Genomic DNA, 23,004 nt, shown 5'->3' with positions numbered 1-23,004 from the left:
AATCATGGCATACTGCATTGAGTCAGGGATAATTGACATCTCACTGCATTCTGGAGTTATGCTGATGGGATTTGAGAGTGCAAGTCTTAAGGAGAGCCATACATCATCCTTAGGATATTTGGACACCTGGGAGGAAGGATATATTAGATGTCAATGTGTAGACATTTTTTTATGCCATAAGGTTTGCCTAGTAAGCTTGTGAAGTTTAATGACCATTGCTGACACTGATGTTTTGTAGCCTTTTAGAGAGATACACTTCCATTCCAGGTCACTAAATTGTTCAAAGCATTGTTGCTTGGCAGCCAAAAACCAAAGGCTCTTAACAGGGGAACGTTACTTATCAAAATTGCCATGTGCTTTTACCACAGAAAATAGGCGGACTAAAACTGTCTGTGGCTTCAGGGAAACCACTATCTTCAAGGCAATGTTCAATTTCTCACCCTTGTTTTTAGACGTTCTTTGGTCTCGCCCTTGCTAGCTCTGTAATCTTATGCAGCCCTACAAATATCCTTGGTATCTGTGTTCTTCCAGTTCAGGCTAATGAGCAATCCGATGTTAGTATTTGCAACACATGCTTTCTGCTGCCGGCAGGATTCCAACAGCCTCTCTGCCTCTCTGCTACTCCTTTCTTCTTTATGACACTCCTTCTGCTTATGTGGCTTCTTAGGCGTCATTTTTTTTTTCAAGAACACTATCGTGCAATGCCTGGGACCTCCTGGTGTAATAAAGACACTTTATAAATACAAGAGCTTAGCAATTCATCTCTGCTTGCTCGAGTTCAATGGAGTAGATTGGGGATTTGGATCTACTGAATGAAGATGGACTTCTGCACAAAGGTTGACATTGGTTATTTTGTTGACTACAAGTGTTTTCTTTCTTTAAAGTACTGCGCAGTTGAAAACAATATTCAACTTTGGACTTCTTTGCCACTAACATTATAAAGTATTTCAAGAGATTCCATAGAAGCATTGTCAAGCAAAGAGTGACACCAAACCATGGAGAGAAAGGTCAGGTACTGAAAAGTTTAGTCAAGCGATAAATTCTAAAGAGTGTTAATAAGGTGTGGATGATTAGATAGGGAAGTCCAGAGTTTGTCACTACTTGGAAAAATTAGAAATAAAACAAGTTTTATGTTGAGGAGAAGGTGGAGAGAGCAAAATGAAAGGTTTGTAACAGGGTGAGAGTGGCGGAAGTGGCGGTGCTTCTGACTGAAAGAGGATTAGTGAAAGCTGGTGAGTAAAAAAAGGCATGTCTGAGAAGATATAAATAGGAGTTGATTAAAGAAATCTGCAATTACCACAATGGAAGAGAGTGAAAAGAACATTGCTGGAAAACCAGCCTGGAGTGAGTGATTGTAGAATTCAGTGTCTTTTTCTGTCGGCCACAACTGACCAAAGATAACGTGCTTTTCCTTGAGCTGACAATGGGTTGTGTTTCAACAGTTTAAAAGGCCAAAGTCAAAGAGGTCTGAGTGGGGGTGGGACAAAGAATTAAGGTGACAGACGGATGGAGCTCAGGCCATTCTTGTGGACTGAATGGAGGCATTCTTCAAAGTAGTCACCAATCTGCGTGCAGATTCCCAAAGTAGAGGACTGAGGACTGTGAGGACTGAGAGGTATAATACATTAGTACAGTAAATTAGGGTAGACATAAATTGTTCACATAATTATTTTGATGTCCTTACTATATTTGATCACTGATATTCTTCTTTTCACGAGGACGATGGACTGTTTCCCAGAAGACTATCTGTGTGGTTCATGAGACACAGAGAATACTCTTCCTCTTCAGTGACATCACGGCATGGTGAATCAATGTCGAAGAAACATATCTCAACAATAACAACTTCCTCTGCTGCTGGAACATGATAGTTGGAGCATTATCAAAAAATAATTGATTCTGAGTCCAAAAGATTCACCAGGAGAAATGGCAAAATGTTTCCTCAAAGAAGCAGACACTAATCCTCTATGAAGAAGGAAAAAAAAATGGGAGAAGCAGAGAGGTTTGTCATAAAGATCTGGCAGATAAAGGAACAGTCTACAACACTAGAACAATGACATTTTTAAGTATGAATGTATGCTTTCTTTTGCTTCTGCAGCTTTTTTTCCGGGAAACCAGAGTAAGATTACATTCAAGTGTAGAAGTTGTTATTTCCCAAAGATTGATTGGCTTCCTATGACTGCTTTCTATCATTATATGGGGCATACTTGAAGCTTGCAATTTAGCTCAATATATCCCCTTCAGTGAGTTCTGAGTCTCCTAACTCTCCTTATGGAATTGATGCCCTTATTCTTTTGCCCAACACTTATCATTTGATGATTTCCCCATGAGGCTAATTCCTGGCCTTCACCTATTAATTATAAATCTCCCAATTTTTCTTTCCTGCATCCACTATATTCCCCACATCTCTCTTCCTCAACTGATCAATTTGTTCCAGGAATTCACTAGGTCAGAGGGTTCAAAAAGTATCAGATGTTTTTAAATCCCTCCCACTCTTTGCAATTTTTTTCTGATTAAATTGATCGCAGTGGTTGAACATGAAATAAATAGTTTCGCCGCTGGTATCAACAGGCTTGTCAGATCTTGCAGTTTAATTAAAATGAAATGAAGTTCCAGCCACACAACAGAGCCATGAAAATAATTGACTTGAGCCCGACTGTCAAACGGAATTACAGAAAATTAAATTAAAAAGCAAATGGTTCTGATGGAGATATCAGTTCATCAGATGTTGCACAGTAAATATGCGTGCATTATCCCACACGCTGTGTGGAAAGAAATAATTCATTATGTGTGACTCCTAAGCTCTTCAGCAAAATAGAAGCATTAAGATTGCTTTTGTTTGCTCTTTTTTTATTTGTCAGCTCCTGTTTTTCAAACCCTGCTTCTGATGTTTAATTGTAACTAACGTGATAATTGCACACTGAGTAACAAAAGCAATGGAATATTTGCCGCAATTAAAGCAGAAAATATGAACTAAAAAGTAAATGTTTTGCCCATTATATTCTCTCTGCTCATCATCCAGGACCTATACTCTGACAAAAAAAACAGTATAAACTCCTGAATGCATATAAATAAATCCATGGACGGACACTGAATTTATGTCAGGAGATTTATGTTAAAATGCTGCAAGACCTTAGAAGGTGGTGGGTTGGGCAATAGATGAGAGAGATGGGTTGTTCAATGAATGGCTTGCAAGAGGAAAGGGTAGGGAGTAGTGGTTGTAAGGGGGTATTGAGTTGAAGAGTTTGCTTTTTATGTTAAAAAAAATTGGGTACTGTGAGAAGTAAAATGTGCTTGTTCTGAGAATGTAAAGATAATTGTCGCTTTGGATGGAAGGCAAGCAATTGAATGGGTAGGGTTGTCCAGAGAAACGATCGTCAAGCTAATCCTCCACAGCCAACAATGGACCATTGTTGGTTCCATCTTCCCTGAGTTATTGTTGCCGGATCTGAGTTGTTGTGTATCTTTTTCATACCTCTAGTTTACCTCTCCCCTGATTCTCAGTTTGAAGAAGGGTCTCGACCCAAAATGTCACCTATTCCTTTTCTCCAGAGATGCTACCTGACCCGCTGAGTTAATCCAGCATTTTGTGTCTATCATGGAAAAGAAAAGGTTTATAGAAAAGAAAAGCACAGAAATAGTGAGCATTTTTTGAAGTAGATTTGCAATTGAAATGACACATGAGGCACCCTGGTGATTAAGACTGGCACTGATGTCATCCCTATATCTACCCATGGATTTGGAATCAGGGAAGTGATATCGCAGATAAAACGTTGCCACTTCACTAAGGACTGCAAGCAGCCAGGCACACAAACCTATAAAAACTAAGAGGTCCAGCAGAGATATAGATAATGAAAATGTTAATTCATGTGCAGAGTAGGAGGAAAAACAACATAATCATTGCACTGACTGTGGAAACGTGCCCATGTATGTCCTGTTCACAATAAGTTGGAGAAAGTCAATCTAGCTACTCTAAATCATCAGCAAAGTGATGGCAGATGGTATGGTAACAACAGTACTTTCAGGCAGCATTTACTCACTAATCTTCATTCTTGTTTTCTAAGACTTCAAGATGCTTCAGGATCAAGGATGATTTGCTCCAATTCTGAGCTGGCTAACGTGGGGACTACAGGTGCTTGTGAGATGGTATGCTCCAACTGCCTCTGATGCATGGATTTGAGGTTCCCAACAGCGTAAATCAGATCAGCAATTACCAAATGGTGGTATAGGCTGAAGGGATTGGCACTAGCTCCTAATTTGTATGTTTGTTTGATGAATGGCTTACAAAGGGAAAGGTTAGAGAGCAATGACTGTAAGGGGTGTATAGAGTGGAAAAGTTTGCTTCGTGCAAGAGAAAGTATTGGATACTGTGAGAGAATGTAAAGATAATTGTCGATTTGAATGAGAGACAAGCAATTGAATGTGGTTGTCCAGAGAAACGATCATCAGGCTAATCCTCCCTTCCTGTGCAGGCAGTGGGCAGAGACTCGTAGCTGAGCAACTTTGTTGACATAGTATTTCCAGGTATTGATGCTCAGAGGTTCACTATTTAATGCCACAATGACATTTCACCATGGAAGTGGAGTGGGGTGGTGGGCAGGTACTGGGTAGGGCAGGTGGGTGGTAAGTGCTGGGCAGGGGAGCAGGGATAGTTTGAGAGTCAGATAAGGTGGTCTGAACTCTGTGATCTCACTAGTCTGACTCTCCAGATATAACAAAGTATGGACAGCACCATGTTTACAAGGACAAATAACTGCATGGTGTCCCAATGTCAATATTGTAGCAGCACCCAGTTCTGCACAACTGGCCTCTCAATGGTGTAAATACATTGTGGCATTAAATGGGGTACCCGAACCTGGAAATGCTTTGTCAGAAACGTTGCAAACGGCTGCTCAGCTGCCAGTCTCTGCCTGCACAGGAAGGGAGGATTAGCTTAAAGATTGTTTCTTCGGACCACCACAATCAATTACTTTTCTCCCACCGAAAGCAACAATTATCTTTACATTCTCAGTGCAAGCACATTTTACTTCTCACAGTACCCAATACTTTCTCTTGCACAAAGCAAACTCTTCCACTCTATACACCCCTTACAGCCATTGCTCTCTAACCTTTCCCTTTGCAAGCCATTCATCGAACAAGCGTACAAATTAGGAGCTGGTGCCAGCCCCTTCAGCCTATGCCACCAATTAATATGCTAATTGCTGATCTGATTTACGCTGTTGGGAACCTCAAATCCATGCATCAGAGGCAGTTGGAGCATAACACCTCACAAGCATCTGTGGTTCTCACGTTCGCCAGCTCAGAATTGGAGTGGGAGCAAATCATCCTTGATCCTGAAGCATCTTGAAGTCTCAGAAAGCAAGAATGGAGATTAGTGAGTAAATGCTGCCTGAAAGTACTGTTGATACCATACCATCTGCCATCACTTTGCTGATGATTTAGAGTAGCTGAATTACATTTCTCCAACTTATTGTGAACAGGACATACATGGGCAGGTTTCCACACTGTCAGTGCAATGATGGTGTTTTTCTTTCTCTGCACATGAATTACGATTTTTATTATCTCTATCTCTGCTCCACTTCTCATTTTTTCTAGATTTGTGTGACTGACTGCTTGCAGTCCTTAGTGAAGTGACAAAATCTTAGCTGTGATAGCACTTCCCTGCTTCCAAATCCATGGATAGATATAGGGATGACATCAGTGCCAGTCCTAATCACCAGGGTGCCTCATGTGTCATTTCAATTGCAAATCTACTTCAAAAAATGCTCACTATTTCTGCGCTTTTCTTTTCTATAAACCTTTTATTTTCCATGATAGACACAAAATGCTGGATTATCTCAGTGGGTCAGACAACATCTCTGGAGAAAAGGAATAGGTGATGTTTTGGGTCGAGACCCTTCTTCAGACTCTTCTTCAGAGAGTCAGGGGAGTGGTAAACGAGAGGTATGAAAAAGTTACCGAACAAATCAGAGCCGGCACCAATGACCCAGGAAAGATGGAATCCACAATGGTCCATTGTTGGCTGTGGAAGAAACTAAGGGATTGGACAGGTTAGAGGCAGGAAACATGTTCCCAATGTTGGGGGAGTCCAGAACTGGGAGTCAGGGGCCACAGTTTAAGAATAAGGGTAAGGCCATTTAGAACGGAGATGAGGAAAAACTTTTTTACTCAGAGAGTTGTAAATCTGTGGAATTCTCTGCCTCAGAAGGCAGTGGAGGCCAATTCTCTGGATGCTTTCAAGGGAGAGCTAAATAGAGCTCTTAAAGATAGCGGAGTCAGGGGGTCTGGGGAGAAGGCAGGAACGGGGTACTGATTGTGGATGATCAGCCATGATCACATTGAATGGCGGTGCTGGCTCGAAGGGCTGAATGGCCTACTCCTGCACCTATTGTCTATTGTCTATTGAATACAAACAGTGAAACTAGAAAGATAACTCAGTTGGGGGTGGGCTGGAGAGAGGGGGAACGCAAGGGTTACTTGAAATTGGAGTAAGCAACATCCATACCACTGTTTTTTAAGCCGCCCAAGCAAAATATGAGGTGCTGCTCCACCAATTTGCATGTAGTCTCACTCTGACAGTGGAGGAGGCCCAGGAGAGAAAGGTCAGTGTGGGAATGGGAAGGGGAGTTAAAATGTTTGGCAACTGAGTGCTCATTTAAAGCTTTTCTGAGCTTATAATAAGCAGTAACCAAAGGTCTTCCTCTATTCATCTCCTCAAATTCCCCTCTACCCAATTATGACATTAGACCTAATTACTGACCAACTCCCAATTGCATGCTATCATTCTTGAGGATAGTCTTAATATTTTAGTCATGTCCATCAGACTTGTGGGGGAGGCTGGAAGTAGGATGGGCCATACCTACAAAAATGTGGTAAAAAACAGCTCAGCGTGTCTCCACTTAACCAACTGTTAAAAGAGCCTTGAATGTTCATAAGTTCTAGAGGCAGGATTAGGACTACGCTTAACCTATGGTAACCCAATCATTCCTGGAATGTCTTTGTCATCTGAAAACTTTTAAATGCATTCGAATACTCTTAAAAATGTTAAGATTAACAGAGATTTAAAATAACAAACAATTTTAGGTTAAAAACCAAAACACTAATACTTGTAAAAATACTTATAACTCATAAAAGCTTTTAACGTAAAGCAAAATATTAAAACAAATGTAAAATGACGAAAACCTATCTTTCCGGAAAAATAGGTTTTCGTCATTTTACATTTGCTTTAATATTTTACTTTACGTTAAATGCTTTTATGAGTTATAAGTATTTTTACAAGTATTAGTGTTTTGGTTTTTAACCTAAAATTGTTTGTTATTTTAAACCTGTAGGCAATCCTCTCCGTTAAGTTCAACAGAGACATTTCTTCCATGGTCTGTTCTGCTCCAGGTCTTCCATGTGGAGTCCCAAACACAAGTGCTGGGAAACTGTTGCATCTCCATACTCCACCATTAGAGCATAGCTGTTGTACCCTGAGAAACAGCTGGTGGGATATTCAGGACTTCTATGTTCAGGCATGCAGGTACAGGGATCCTCAACTTGCTGGCACTCTTGTGGGGAAGTGCTGGAGGTTGAGCAAGGAAGTGTCACCATTTCCCCAAATAATTCAGGTCATTTAGCTTCTCAAGTGTTAAATAAAAATTTATTTTCCACATGTTCTTCATCTGCCTGAAAGCAGTTCTTGAGACCAATCCCGAGAGATGAATGTTATTTCAAAAATAACATTGTTGTAAACGGGTATAATTGCCTGACTGTTGCCTGATGAAATCAAGCTCCAACGAAAGAAAGATTTGCATTTATATAAAATCTCTCTGATTGAGCGATATATGTAGGCCAGAAAAGAAGAGAGAGGTTTTACATCCTCCTGACTGATTAGGTAGAACTTTGGTTACTACTGCACATCCATCATTTGTCTTGTTTGAAGAACATAAGAAACAGGAAGAAGAGATTGTCCTTTCAGCCCAATGAGGCAATCCTATCCCTTAACTGCACTTTGTAGATTATTCTCTAAAGAGGATGTTGGGCAGAGAATTGACTGCTGGATTTTGTTGCAAAGTCTATAAAGTTACTTGCTGAGAAACATGCTTAAAGGGTGCTAGTCACTTAAAAATATTGAGTAGAATTGATTGAAATTGATATTAGGATTTTTTTGGACAGTTAGACCTCTGGTATAACTTCACCTTCGGTAGGGAGAAAGGAGGTTTGTTTCCCGTGGTTTGGAGTGGTCTTAAATGCAGAATAGTTAACAGTGAAAAAGTTACCAATGGACTTGCTCGAGATCATGTTTCCACAAAATCTTTCGACGGTTTGGATGTGAGGCCCCTGAAAGTATGTTGATCAACCCATGTTGATTTTCTGGAATTCCCAGTTTTCCGTGTACGAAGCATGGAACCTCTGAAAAATGTCCTTCTCTCCTGCAACCCCTGGCGCTAACTATTTAATAGTTCAGATTGAGGAAAAATACCTTTGTGTTCACACGCACCATTAATAACTGGGCTTAACATTTGAGCTTTCACACATTAATAGACTCCAGGTGTAGGCAATTAAGAAAAAAAATAGAAATAATTATTGTGCCCCAGCCTGACATTAACCATGACACACTTCCAGCCATGTAACTGCCTATCCAACTGTGTTACAAGCCTTAAGGACGTGGCTGTTGGCCAGTGCAACGGCAGTCGGGCCAAACTCAATCAGCTATTGTCTTATAGAAAATAAATCCTCAATTCACCAATCTGAAAGACTAATATTCTGTATTGGAAGTACACCATGTAAGAATAGCGTGCAAGGATAAACGTGCCCATGAGCAATATTTTGTATTCCTTTGGCCTGTTTATTTTAAATGTTAAATATTTACTTCCATCATATGAGTAGGAAAATAGACTCTCAACAGACACATTAACCATTTGCTCACTAATTGTTTGGGTTAATTTCTTGCACAGTGGGACTTCTGGTTTAACTTCATTTTAGATAGAGAGAAGGAAGGTTTGTTTCTCAGGGTCTGCATCCATGGTTCTAGTAGACTTAAATACTGAATGGTTAATAATGAGAAAGTCACCAATGGACTTGGTCAGATAGGCAGGAAAGCAGAAAATGCGATTCAGTCCAGAGATATTGGAGGTTATCCACTGGGATGGGGACAAAAGGGAAGGGGATTCACAATAAACTGTAGGACACTGCGGACCATTGGAGAACACAGAGACCTTTGGAAGGCATGACCTCTGCTTCCCTAAAGGTAGCAGAACAAGTGACTATCGATGGCTAACTTGGTGCATGGAATCAGGCATGGTCGTAACCTATCTAGTCAGTATCAGCTCTCTATAAGAGCTATCATCACATTCCATTGCCCTCTCACAATTTCCTTTCACATACTTTCTCAGCTCCTTTTTGAACATTACGATTTGATCTTCACTCACTACAATCCCTGGACATGCATTCAGATCCTGACCTTTGTAAAAAAGATTTACTCATTTCACTTTTGGTTCTTTTGCTAATCACCCTCATTCCATGTTGCCTTGTTCTTAATCCCTCTACTGAAGAGAACGTTACCTGTATCCTTGATGATTTTAAGTCCCTCCATCAGTTCTCTCAGCAATTTTCTCCATTGCAAAGAGAGCAACCCCATCTCACTTGTTGCACTTACACAACTAACGCTCCTCATCCCTGGAATCAATTTGTTAAATTGCTTCCTCAAAGCCTGCACAAGTTTCCAGAGCTGGACACAACACTCCAATTGTGGCCATGCCAGTACCTTATTAAGGTTCCCTCTGACTTCCTTGCTGTTAAACTCCTTGCCTCTGTTTATAAAACCTTGGATCCCGTCTGCTTTTATCACCACTTTCTCAACCTGCCCTGCCAATTTAAGCAAGCTATACATATAGGTCATCCTGTCTTTGGTCTCTTCTTAGGTTTGCACCCTCCAGCTTACATAGTCCTCTTCATTCATTCTTACAAAAAGTAACAATTACCAATTACCAGTTTGCAACCAGTCTGGATACTTTGTAGAGTGCATGACTGCTGCCAAGATATGGTGCCATGACCTTCTATTTTCCTTCACCTCTGTAGCAATCTTTTCTGTCACTGATAGTTGTAGAAGAGTACTGTTCCTGAACCGGGTGGTGTAGGTCTTCAGGGTTTTGAACTCCTGCCCAATGGTAGCAAGGAGAAGAGGGCGTGGCCTAGATGGTGGGGATCCTTGAATATAAATACCGTCTTCTTGAGGTAGTGCCTCATGTAGATGCTTTCGATGGAGGGGAGGGCTGTGCCTGTGATGAATAAGGTTGAGCCCACCATTCTCTGCAGGCTACCGAGCAAAGCCAAGGAGAGCCACTATTTAAAATACATTCTGACTTTCAGAGGCCTTGCGCTGGCATTGAGAAAGGAAGAGAGAACGTGGAAGAATGCAGTAGCAGCTCTTTTCCGGTGCAGGGCGAGGGTCTGGTCTCCATGCCTCTGGGGAGTGGTCCATCCATGTGAGTCAGGACCCGTGCCTCCATTCTGCAACCCCACCATTGCCTGTCAGCCAGTAATTGGGCCAAGGCTGACACGCATTGCCATCTCATCATCTATGGACGTGTTCACAATGTCAATACAATGCAGAGACAGGGATTTCATTTTATTAAATTCAGTTCACCCTTCCGGGCATTTGGAATTCAGAAAACTCATTTACAGCATGCTTCACAATTTTGACATTTACCATTGATTTTCTTAACAACACACAATACTGAAAGAAGTGTTATATAACTCATACTCTCATGCTTGAAGCAACCATTACACTGTGTGGGAGAATATTCTGGGCTTTGACTCCTGCTGAGGTGTACGGAATCATCATATGCTGCCTGAAATCTGCAGCTCCATCTACACCAGAATCTGACCTAATTCAGGCTCAGTGCTGGCACAGGAGGTGTTCAAAGACGTAGCAGAGTAACTCTGATCTCCTGTGCAGTACAATACTGGCTCCTTCACATGTGTACTTCCATACATCTCTAATTAACTGAAGCAACGTGGCAGAATTCCGTGAAAAATCTCTCAATAATTAAGGTGTTCATGTACGTGCATATGTTTGTATGCAAGCATATTCATGCGTGTACAGTGTATATATGTTGTATTTGGTGTGCGTATCCTTCTGTGTTGTATATTTACGTACTACACATTAGTGCATGTATTTGATGTATTTGGCATGTGCTTGTTACGTATGTGATGTTTGTACGTGTGTGCATGTTTGAATGTGTATTTTGTGTTTAGAAAGGATGCAAAGTGCTGGAATAACTCAGTGAGTCTGGCAGCGTCTCTGGAGAACATGGATGCCTGATGTTTCAGGTCGGGACCCTTCTTCAGAAGAAAGGTCCTGACCCGAAATGGCACCCATGCATTTACTCCAGAGATGCTTTCTGACCTGCTGAGTTACTCCCACGTGGCCCGTCTTCGACTGCCGGTACCCTCAGCGACCGCGGACTTCGACGACCACTGCACCGACCTCTTCGTTGATCGCTGCACCAACCTCCTTGACGACTGCTGCCAGGTCCACACCTGACGCCTCGGTGGTGCTGATCCAGGCTCCGCCGTGGGGCTCCGTCCACCCAGGCTCCACCGCGAGGCTCCGCAAACCCAGGCTCCATCGCGGGGCTCCGCCAACCCAGGCTCCGCCGCGGGGCTCCGTCCGCCCAGGCTCCTCCGCGGGGCTCCGCCGCGGGGCTCCGTCCGCCCAGGCTCCACCCCGGGGCTCCGTCTGCCCAGGCTCTGCCGTGGGGCTCCGTCTGCCCAGGCTCCGCCACGGGGCTCCGTCCGCCCAGGCTCCACCGCGGGGATCCGCCAACCCAGGCTCCACCGTGGGGCTCCGTCCGCCCAGCTTCTTCACGGCTTCCTGGGAGGCATCTGCCCACTGCGGACTCCTGGGGACTGCAGATGACGGTTTACCGAAAAGGGGATAAAGTGTTGGGATAATGGGTCAGGCAGCATCTCTGTAGGACATTGATAGGTGACGTTTTGGGTTGGTCCCCTTCTTCAGACTGATTGCAGTAATGGGGTGAAGACTGGATATTTACTTTCCTTCCTCCAGCTTCACATTCTTTGCCTCCTCGATCCTTTATCTCCTTATGTCACCCGTTTTGCCTCCCCTCACTTAGTTGTATTCAACTATCACTTGCCAAGATTTGACCCACCCCCAACTCTCTTCGAGTTTTCTCTTTCCTACTACAATCAGTCGGTAGAAACTTCCTACTACAGAAGTGTCCCAGCCCGAAATATCGCCATCTGTGTTCTGCAGAGATGTTGCCTGACCAGCTGAGTTACTCCAGTCCTTTGTGTCTCCCACAGTATGAAAATATTTTACATGTAGCACAAGTGAAAATCTCAATCAAATATTCCGTAAGAATGCATAATATATTTCCAAATTTGTTTTGGTGATGCAATGAGTTGTCCTCCAAAATTGACATAAATGCGAGTTATTGAACAAAGAATAAATTAGCGACCCGAATAAAGTGGGTTTATAAACAAAAGTGCCGCCAGAAGAATGTCCGCCCGCAGGGTCTATAATTTGAGCTGCAACAACTGGAATGTGCAGTGGGTGAGGAATGGCTCACTGATGCACTTGGCGAGTATGGACTGGCGTCAGAAGCCAGGGCTCTGGACGGCCAGAGAGACAGTGGGAGCCGGGGATGGGTCAGCAGGTCATTCCATTCACCTTCAGTTTACATTTTATATTTGTTTTATGTAGGTTTCTGGCACTCCGTGGTGCTTTAGAGACACAGGAGGGGTGTCATTAGTGGGCCAGGGGTGTATTGTCGTTTCATTATCATGTGACTTATGTTGATCCAGGAAAGCAGATAATCCAGAAAGGCTTTGGAATCGAGGGTGCTGGAAAATCGGTGTTCAACCTGTACCAGTAGTACAATCGAGATACAGTTCCAAATAGATCAGGCATCGTGGTTCTCTGTGGAGTGGCACAGAGAACGACCTTGCCCGATCATTTTGGTAAACTCTTGTTAGTATATTGGTGGCACCATAATGACATGGTATAGGGTCTTGGCTGTGGGAATGTCTGCTGATCCCATCCAGTGTGAAACCAGCGGATAAAATTGATGAAGTAAGGAAGAAGCTAAAAAGTACCCAACTACAGAAAATGGGCTAAATTACAAAGTCAGAAAGACACTAAAACTGGCACTGTGGTCCACTGGATCTATGCTGACGATAAGACCCCGATTTTGACACCAATGTTACCCAAATCATTCTGTCATCCTCATATTCCCATTGACCATTTTTTTTGTGTGTACATATATGTGCGTGTGTGAATGTGTATATGTATACACATGATATATATATATCATTATACCTATATACACACACACACGCACATTTACCTATATACACACACACACACACACACATACATGTGTGTGTGTGTACATGTTAGTATGCACATATATACACACTAAACTTTTTTTTCTCTCTCGTTTAATATATTGTTTATATTATTTACAGTGTACTATGTTTACATATTCTGTTGTGCTGCAGCAAGTAAGAATTTCATTGTTCTACCTGGGACACATGACAATAAAACACTCTTGACTGTCCCCACATGTACCTGCACATCAAGGACAATTTAGAATAACCAATTAACCGACCAAGCCACTCAACCTTTGGGATGTTGGAAGAAACTGGTGCACCTCCACATAGAGAGTGCCAGTGGTCATTATTGAAGAGAGTTGCTGGAGCTGTGAGGCAGCAGCTCTACCAGACGTGCCATGATGGTACCCTGATCCACCAATATCTGCTGGTGCCAATAAGTGAAAGAGCAGCTTCCTCAGCCAGGAAGGCACTTCAGTACCAAAGTGCAAAGGGAGACAGATCTGGATAATTAGATCATGTTAATTGGCATTATATAAAATGGTATAGATGTTGAAGCTGGGTAAAGATATGCTAGAGAGAAAGATGCATGCACTGTGAATAAAGACAGGCTTTTATCACAGCAGGGGATGAAGGAGTCTGTGAAAAAGGAATTTCAATTTCTAGTGCAGCTAAAGAATATCTTGCCTTTGCAATAAAGAATCGAAGAGATAAGCCATCAGAGGCATGCACAACAGGGGGTAACAGCTAATAAACTGAATAATAGCCTCTGCGTCAACAGGCTACACACAGGGAGGTAGTAATGGCTTAATGAAATCCTGATTCATCTAACATTATGAAGTGTACAAGAACACAATGTGTTCCAGCTCACAGAGTGGAAAAAGGAAAACTCTTTCAAAGGTTAGCATGGGTAGTATCTGTTGATCTACAAGAGGATTTGTGCTTAACATATAATGCCCTTAGGATTTCCACATATGTCCCATGCTTTGTCACGCCTCTCCCTTTATCCATCTTTTTTCTCCCCCACTACAATCAGTCCGAAGAAGAGTCTCAACCCGAAACGTCACCATCCAGAGTTGCCAGACCCGCTGCATTACTCCAGCATTTTGTGTCCCTTAGTCTTTTGTACTGTATGTTGTTATTACTATCTCAATATAGTCAATATAGTCAATTTTATTTGTCACATACACATAAATGCGCAGTGAAATAAAAGATTACACACAGTCCAACAATAAGAGCAATAAAAATAAGCAGTGACACACACAATCATAAACCAACACCAAACCAAAAGAAACATCCATCACAGTGAGTCTCCTCCAGTCACCTCCACACTGTGATGGAAGGCCAGAATGTCTTTTTTCTTCCCCTGCCGTCTTCTCCCGCGGGCAGGCTGTTGGAGTTGCCACGTTCCAGGCGGCGCCGGACAGTGAAAGGTCCGCAGTGGGCCGACCCAAGCCCCGCGATTCGGGGCGGGCGAAGACGCTGCCGCTGCATGTCGGGGCGGTCGGGGCTCCCGACATTGAAGCCCCCGCCGGGCAGAGAAAAATCCCGCGGCCTATTTCAGGTGAAAGGTCCGACCCAAGCCCTGCGATTCTGATAAAGCAAGGCCACATCTGGCTGTGCATCAGTGCCTTAGTTCTGCACTTAAATCAGCTATTGGTGGAAATTTCTCCGTGGGCATTGAATTATGTTCAATTATTTCATTGACCTGATTTAATGTGAGGTTTTGGACATTTTTCAATGATTTTTCAAACTTGTCTCTGAGGTAAAGCTGGTATGGGAATACCTTGTAATAATACTTTGTGTACTATAAGAACTTGGAATTGCACCTTACATACACCCAAAATAAAGGCTTTTAGAAGTTTTATGAATTTTTGTTTGATAATGGTCTTGTGAAGTGCCTTGGAATGTTTTTGCTGTATTAAAGAAACGACATAACAGAGGTTGCTGTTGCTAATCATTTTCATTCCTTTCACAAAGGTCAGTGTGGGAACGGGAAGGGCAGTTAAAAGAATGTGAGGTTCTTCACCTCCTTTTGTACCCAACCCTCTGCTCCCCATAAACTGTTTGAAATATAACCCACTGTCCATGGTTAGAATGTTCTCTCAACAGCCATCTATTCTCCATGTGTGCAGAGTGAACAATGGTGTCACAAAAAACACCAACACATTTTAGAAGACATATGCATTGCTTTTACATACCTTTCTGCACAGGTGCAAAATGAACCCAAACACATGGGGTGATGCTGCGGTGCTGCTAGTCGAGTCATTGCCTTACAGCACTAGAGCCATGGGTTCAATCTTGACCTTGGCTGCTGTCTGTGTGGAGTTTGCATGTTCTCTCTGTGAATGCATGGGTTTCCCCCGGGGCTGTTCCATTTTCCTCCTACATTCCAACAGTGTCAGTTGGTAGGTTAATTGGCCTCTGTAAGTTGCTTTTAGTGTCAATGAGTGGTAAAATCAGGGGGGAGTTCTAGAGTCGTAAGGCATAGAAACAATCCATCGTCCACTATATTCATGCTTTTGTCCATCAGCACTAATCCCATTTGCTCACATTAGGATCATAACCTTCTTTACCTTGCCCATTTAAGTGTTTGCCTAAATGTTGATAAAATGTAGTGATTGCATGTGTCTCCACTACTTCCCCTGGCAGTGAGTTCCAGGCACCAACCACTCTCTGTGTGAAAAACCTTCCCCTTTGACCCCCTTTAAACTTCCCTCCCTCTAAACTTTCATGTCTGATACCCCTAGAATGGGGAAAAGATTCTGGCTAACCACCCTATCTATTCCTTTCAGAATTTTATACAGCTTATCAGGTCTGCTTCACTCCAGGAAAAACCAGCCTGGCCTATCGAAACTGCCTGGCCTATCAGCCAGCCTGGCCTATCGAAACTGTTCCCATAAGTAATGTCTTCTAAACCATGTAGTTTCCTTGTGAATCATTGTGAATGACTAGGATATGGGACAAATTAAATGAGTTGGAGTTGGGATTAGTTTAAAAATTAAATACAATGCTAGTCAGCATTGATTTTGTTGGCCAAAGGGCTTATTCCTGTGCGATGTCTCCTAATGACTCCCTAACCTGTTTTATCCTGACTGAATTGTACATCCTCTAATGAAGACATGTACACAGGTTGGTTATTCCCGGATTTGTCACTGGTTTTTAACAAACTATAAATGGTGGACGCCTTTCAGAGGGCGTTGCTATAACTCCTGCTGCTTATTAAAAATAGCATTTCCTCGACCATAATAGTGAAATAATGTGCACCTATATAACATATGTCAAAACTGCCTAAGGCTAATGGAATACCTTTGAAGCATTGTCCTAATTGTAATGAAGAAGAAGTGGAAAACATATATGCACGGCAAGCTCTCACTGATTGGAACAGGATTATTGCTTTTGGAGTTTGATTGGGGGTATACACTGATGAACCGAAACATTATGACCACCTGCCTAATATGCTGTTGGTCCTCCGTGTGCCGCCAAACCAGCGCCGACCCGCCGAGGCATGGACTCGACAAGACCTCTGAAGGTGGTCTGTGGGATCTGGCACCAAAACATTAGCAGCAGATCCTTCAAGTCCTGTAAGTTGCGAGGTGGAGCCGCCATGGATCGGACTTGTCGATCCAACACAACCCACAGATGCTCAATAAGATTGAGATCTGGAGAATTTGGAGGCCAGGGCAACACCATGAACACTTCATCATGTTCCTCAAACCATTCCCGAACAATGTGTGCAGTGTGGCAGGGCGCATTATCCTGCTGAAAGAGGCCACTGCCTTCAGGGAATACCATTGCCATGAAGGGGTGTACCTGGCCTGCAACGATGTTTAGGTAGGTGACACGTGTCAAATTGATGTTCACATGAATGGCCGGACCCAGGTTTTCCCATCAGAACATTGCCCAGAGCATCACACTCTCTCCACCAGCTTGTCGTCTTCCCACAGTGCATCCTGGTGCCATCACTTCCCCTGGTAAATGGCACACACATACACAACCATCCACGTGATCTAAAAGAAAACAGGACTTATCAGACCAGGCGACCTTCTTCCACTGCACCAAGGTCCAGTTCCGACGCTCGCGTGCCCAATGTAAGCACTTTTGATGGTGGACAGGGGTCATCATGGGCACTCTGACCAGTCTGCGGCTATGCAGCCCCATACGCAGCAGGGTGTGATGCACTGTGTATTGTGACACATTCCTCCTGTGACCACCATTAAAATTTTCTGTGACGTGCCACAGTAGACCTTCTGTCGGTTCGGACCAGACAGGATAGCCTTCGTTGCCCTCGTGCATCGATAAGCCTTGGGCGCCCAACACCCTGTCGCTGGTTTGTGGTTTGTCCCTCCTCGGACCACTGTCGGTAGGTAATCACCACTGCTGACCGGGAGCACCCCACAGGCCTTGCCGTTTCAGAGATGCTCTGACCCAGTCGGCTGGCCATAACAAATTGGCTCTTGTCAAAGTCGCTCAGGTCTTTACTCCTGCCCATTTCTCCTGCATCCAACACATCAACTTCAAGAACTGACTTGTTTACTGGCTGCCTAATATATCCCACCCCTTGACAGGTGCCATTTTTAACAAGATAATCAATGTTATTTACTTCACCTGTCAGTGATCATAATGTTTTGGCTCATCGGTGTATATTGAGCATAATATCAGAGAGAATCCCCAGCTCTCCATCAGAAATTGCCATGTGATCTTTCACTCCAGCATCTCATCCAGAAGACCATGGCTTCAACACTGGGGAGGCCAGCCTAGATTCCCAAGTGCAAGACTGATGTGGGATTTGAACTCACAGCCTTCTGATTCAGAGGTCATAGTTTAACCAACCAGATCATGGATGACGCATTAACCACCAGTGCCGTTTTGAGCCAGACCAGGGCAGTAAGAAACCTTGACTCCTCGCTCCCTTTGTCTAACAACCCCACCAAATGCCCACAAATTCCCAGCCTCACCACAAGCTCCCTGCATTCACGCACCTGACACTGTGAATAAAGATGAAAAGGAACCAAGCAGTATGATACACTTCAGAGCTTTGCATTTACCACCAGCCATGGGCTTAATTTCTCATTTTTTTAAAACTCAATCATACCACCGTGTTTTTCTCTATCTTGAAAACATTTTTGCTCTTCTCAACTCTTCAATGACAAAGAGTTGCAGGGTACATGTTTAATTTACTTCTGAAGAAGAGTCCTGACCTGAAACGTCACCTGTCCTTTCCCTTCACAAGTGCTGACTGACCCGCTGAGTTCCTCCAGCACTTTGTATTTTGCTCACCATTCCAGCATCTGCAGTTCCTCGTGTCACGAAGTCACTTCTTTCTTTTGTATAAGGACTGACCAGTTTTTCTACCCATCTATTTTATTTCCTTTTTCTTTCATGTGTATATCCTGCCCAGCAGGAGAATACCCGAGTCGGCCTCACTACACAACATTGCACAAGTTTTACATTAGCAATGCTTACACAGACAATGGATCTGCTCTGCACCAGCAAACTACAGAATGGCAACAGCCCATTGAAGGGACATTGTTGCATTTTTGAAGCTTGTCTCTGTTGCAATGAAGGAAACATTGTTGTCTGAAGAAGGGTCTCATACTGAAACGTCACCCATGTCTTCTCTCCAGAGATGCTGCTTGTTCCGCTGAGTTACTCCAGCTTTTTGTGCCGATCTTCAGTTTAAACCAGCATTTACAGTTCCTTCCTACACTAAAAATATGGTTGTTAAACTATACACCACAAAAAATAATCCACCTTAGCAATATCATTTGGGATAAGTAAAAGCCAGAATAATTGTGAGACTGCAACATACTTTTTTGAACGTGCTGTTTTGCAGAGGCAAATGGAACCTTGGTTTAATGCCTTCATCAGACCTTCGTCAGACAGGGAAAGATAAATACATGGGTTTTAAATTGCAGCAAAGGTGAGGCTTGGATAAGACAAAGGAAATATCTCTGGGAGAGAGTGGTGGGGGTAAATTATAGATGGAGTCATCCAGTTGATAGATTAGAAAATAAAGAAACAAAAAAGGACACAAAGTGCTGGAGTAACTCAGCGGGTCAGGCAACATCTCTGGAGAACATGGATGGGTGATGTTTCCGGTCAGGACCCTTCTTCAGACTGATTGTGGGGGGAAGGGGTGAAGAAAGCTGGATTAAAGGAGAAGCAGGTGATAGGTAGATGCAGGCGAAGAGGGATTTGAAAGGCAGATCGTTGGAACAAAGGCCAGAGGTAAAAGCAGATGGTGTGAGACAGGATTGAAGAGTTGTGAATTATGAAGCCAGTGGAAGGAATGTATGAAGAGGGGGAGGGTGATCATTCATCGGTAATATTGGCTCAGTTTATTTTCTCTCTATAAGCAGTACCTGACCTTTCAGGCATTTCCTACAGATCTGCATTTCACAGCTTTTACATCCCTTATCTCCATCATCCATTCTACATCTCCATTTAAAGCTTATCCCCATAGCAATTCTTGCTTCACCCTATCAAAGTTATTCCCTTTGATCGACCCATTGCCCTCCATCCCTTTTTGCAATTTAAAACTAACTTGTTTTCTCTCTTTCCCAGTTTTGATGAATGACATGAAATGTTAACTCTGCATCTCTCTCCACAGATGCCACCTGACCAAATATAGATGACCAGCATTTTCTGCGTTTATTTCAGATTTTCAGCAGCTGCATTTCTTTATTTCCATCCTTGAAATCAGGCATGAACTGACTGACAACTCTCTGAACATTAAACACCGCCAACTTGTTGGAACTTGTTGAACGGTATTGCTCTGGTTTACATAGACTTTGCCGTTCCTGTCAGAGCAATCCCACTATGACTAGGTTTCCCAGAATTATTTTCCTCACTTCGATGAAACCTTTAAAGACTCACATCTGTTTCCATTTCATCTGAAAATCCCCGCAATACATAATTGTTCCCCCAAAGGTCCCACAATTCCAAAGATATGCAAACCAACCAGTCAAAATGATTTTTTCAGTCACAGTGTTGACAACACCAAGAAGTTTGTTGGGTGTTTGATTGAGTCAAATTTTTGAGTAAACGTCAGGCCCCACAGGAATCAAGCAATCCACTCTGAACTTCCAAAACTTGACTCAACTCCAATGAACTCAGTGTAGGTAAGAGTTCCCCAGAATTTTATTGTCCTTACAGTTCCGTACCCTCAGGCTTTTGTAATCTTGCTGAGTGGAGGCTTGTTTGATGTGTATCCAATTGCCTGTTTTACAATGGGCTGCAGTTACCCTATCATAATAGCAACACCATACTTAAACAGTGCCTTTAACATAGAAAGGTCCCAAGGCTCTTCAGAGGAGGGTTTTCCAGAAAAGCTTGATGGTAAGAAGGGATTAAGGGTGATGGCTGAAAGCTTGATCTAAGAGGTAGGTTTTAAAGAATATCTTAAGGGAGGGAGAGGCAGTGATTTTGGGATCAATTTTGAGAGATTAAGGTTTTGGATGCTGAAGGTACCGCCACAGAGATAGCAGGCTTTGTAGATAGACACAAAATGCTAGAGTAACTCAGCGGGACAGGCAGCTTCTCTCGAGTGAAGGAATGGGTGACGTTTTGGGTCGAGACCCTTCAGCTTTGTAGAGATGGGGTGAAGTGAAACAACTATCACATTGAACAAAGAGCATTCTACATTTGATTAAATAAGAGTCAGCTCACGTTGTCGTGTACTGGGATGAGTGGGATGAGGGCAAGGTGTGAGTTTGTTTGCAGGCACTAAAAAATAGACCGTTCATCTCATTTTCTTCTTTGGGGAATGTCTACTTTTTAAGGAAGATCTTCCTGACATTGTTTTATCCTTTGCAGAGATCGCTTGTTTCCAAGATACTGTAAGTAACACTTCCTCAATGACAGAGGGTGACAGCACCTTTACCATGTATTCAAATGTAACTGCTTTACAATAAAGAATGAGCTCAGAGCTTTCCATGATCAATATAAACATGAAATAAATACAAGTCTTCTGGGATGTATTAAGGAAATTGTAACTGAAAGTGAACGGGGATTAAACATCAATGTTAAACTGGAACTGGTTGTGGAACTGGTTATAAACTAAAGTCATAAACTCTGTGCAACTGCTGGAAATGACCTGCAGCTGCTTTGGGGACTTTCCCAAAAGCACTTTCAGTTATTTGGAGTAAATTAATGCTGCAATGTCCCAGAGATGATAGCGTAAATGAATACCAATTTAGCTTGTTAAATATGCACTAGGTTGTTGGATGCCAAGAGAGTTGTGCGGCTGCAATGCCTGGTGAAGACATGAACCTTACCACACTGTCGTATCCCATGTGGCACGGCTGCCTTTTGGGAATATTGGGGAATCTTGCTGCCATTATTTTATCTTTCATTTTGAAACAAAGTTTATTGGTACAATGATGGGTTTGGTACATTCCTTCCCTCAGATACCAGATGCTGCAATGAACTGGTGGCAGATCAACAGGTTTAAAATGCACAGACTTGAAATGCAGACTCCATGACCACTGTAACTATGCCGATACTGTCATTAACTACTTTCACATTATTAAAATTCTAGCCAGTTTCGTTCAAGATCACTGTACTGATGTTGCAACAGGTAGGTTGTTAAATATTCTATTTAAAGTAACATGTACAAGGGACTTTAGCTGCAAAACCCAACTACACACTAACCATCATGGAATTTGAACTAATAAATGATTAGTTTAAATAAGATATATAAACAAGTTGAAATACACTTTAAATAGCATGTTTTAAAGTCTAACATCAAAAGCAGATGTGACTTATTTTCTGAAGTAAATTCTTTAACCAACCTTTATTTAATAAACATAGGCAGGTTGTGAAAGAACTTGAAACCCCTATGTCTCTTGGTTTGTGTGCAAGCTTGCTGTTAGTGCAAGTGTCCTACCCAAGAATTAATATTTTTGGCCTCTCAGTCACTGTGAAATGCAACCATGACTTGCTCTCATCTTGAAAAGGCTCAGAAATAGCTGCCAGTTACAATCACTGCACGATTGAGGATTGATCCTCTGCTGAGGGACCAAGAGTCAGATGTGTTGCACCTTCCCCATAGTGAAAACTGAACTGACTGCGATCGAAGCAATTAACTATCATCTGGGACAATGCACCCGTTGTTAGTAGCACCATAAGATCTTTAGGCTTGTAAATAACTATCCTCTGGGACTGACTAATTAATTATCACTTCACCCCTGTAATAAACCTAGACCTTGAGAAACATCTTGGTCCCAAATGCACCAACTCAAGCTGACAGCATTTTGTTACCAGGAACATTCCATGTCGCCCTGGAAATTAACTCATCACAAGATGATTCTCCATTTTAAGCTTAAAAAAATAGCACAGACCGAGAATGCATTTGGCCACAATAGAAAGTGGCAATTTGCCAGTATAATGGACAGATAGAGATATAACTATGTCTCTTCCACATCCGTAAGTGAGGATGGTCTCACGTGTTTCCTGTTCTTGCTCCACTGGGATTGTAGATTTGGCACAGAAGCAACGAAGCCTGGCTGTTTACGTCACCACTCGTTCCTCTGGGTTGTTCCTAGCTCTTATATCCATAAAGCATTGAGACGCGGGCTCCGTTTCTTACAGTAGATAACTCCAGTTGATCTAGAGTATGAGGTAGAGAGAACCTCACTCCATGCTTTGCTCTATTTCCTACTC

The sequence above is a fragment of the Rhinoraja longicauda genome, chromosome 8 (assembly GCF_053455715.1).
Source record: "Rhinoraja longicauda isolate Sanriku21f chromosome 8, sRhiLon1.1, whole genome shotgun sequence".
In the NCBI taxonomy this organism is placed as follows: domain Eukaryota; kingdom Metazoa; phylum Chordata; class Chondrichthyes; order Rajiformes; family Arhynchobatidae; genus Rhinoraja; species Rhinoraja longicauda.
This window is presented reverse-complemented; position numbering follows the sequence as displayed.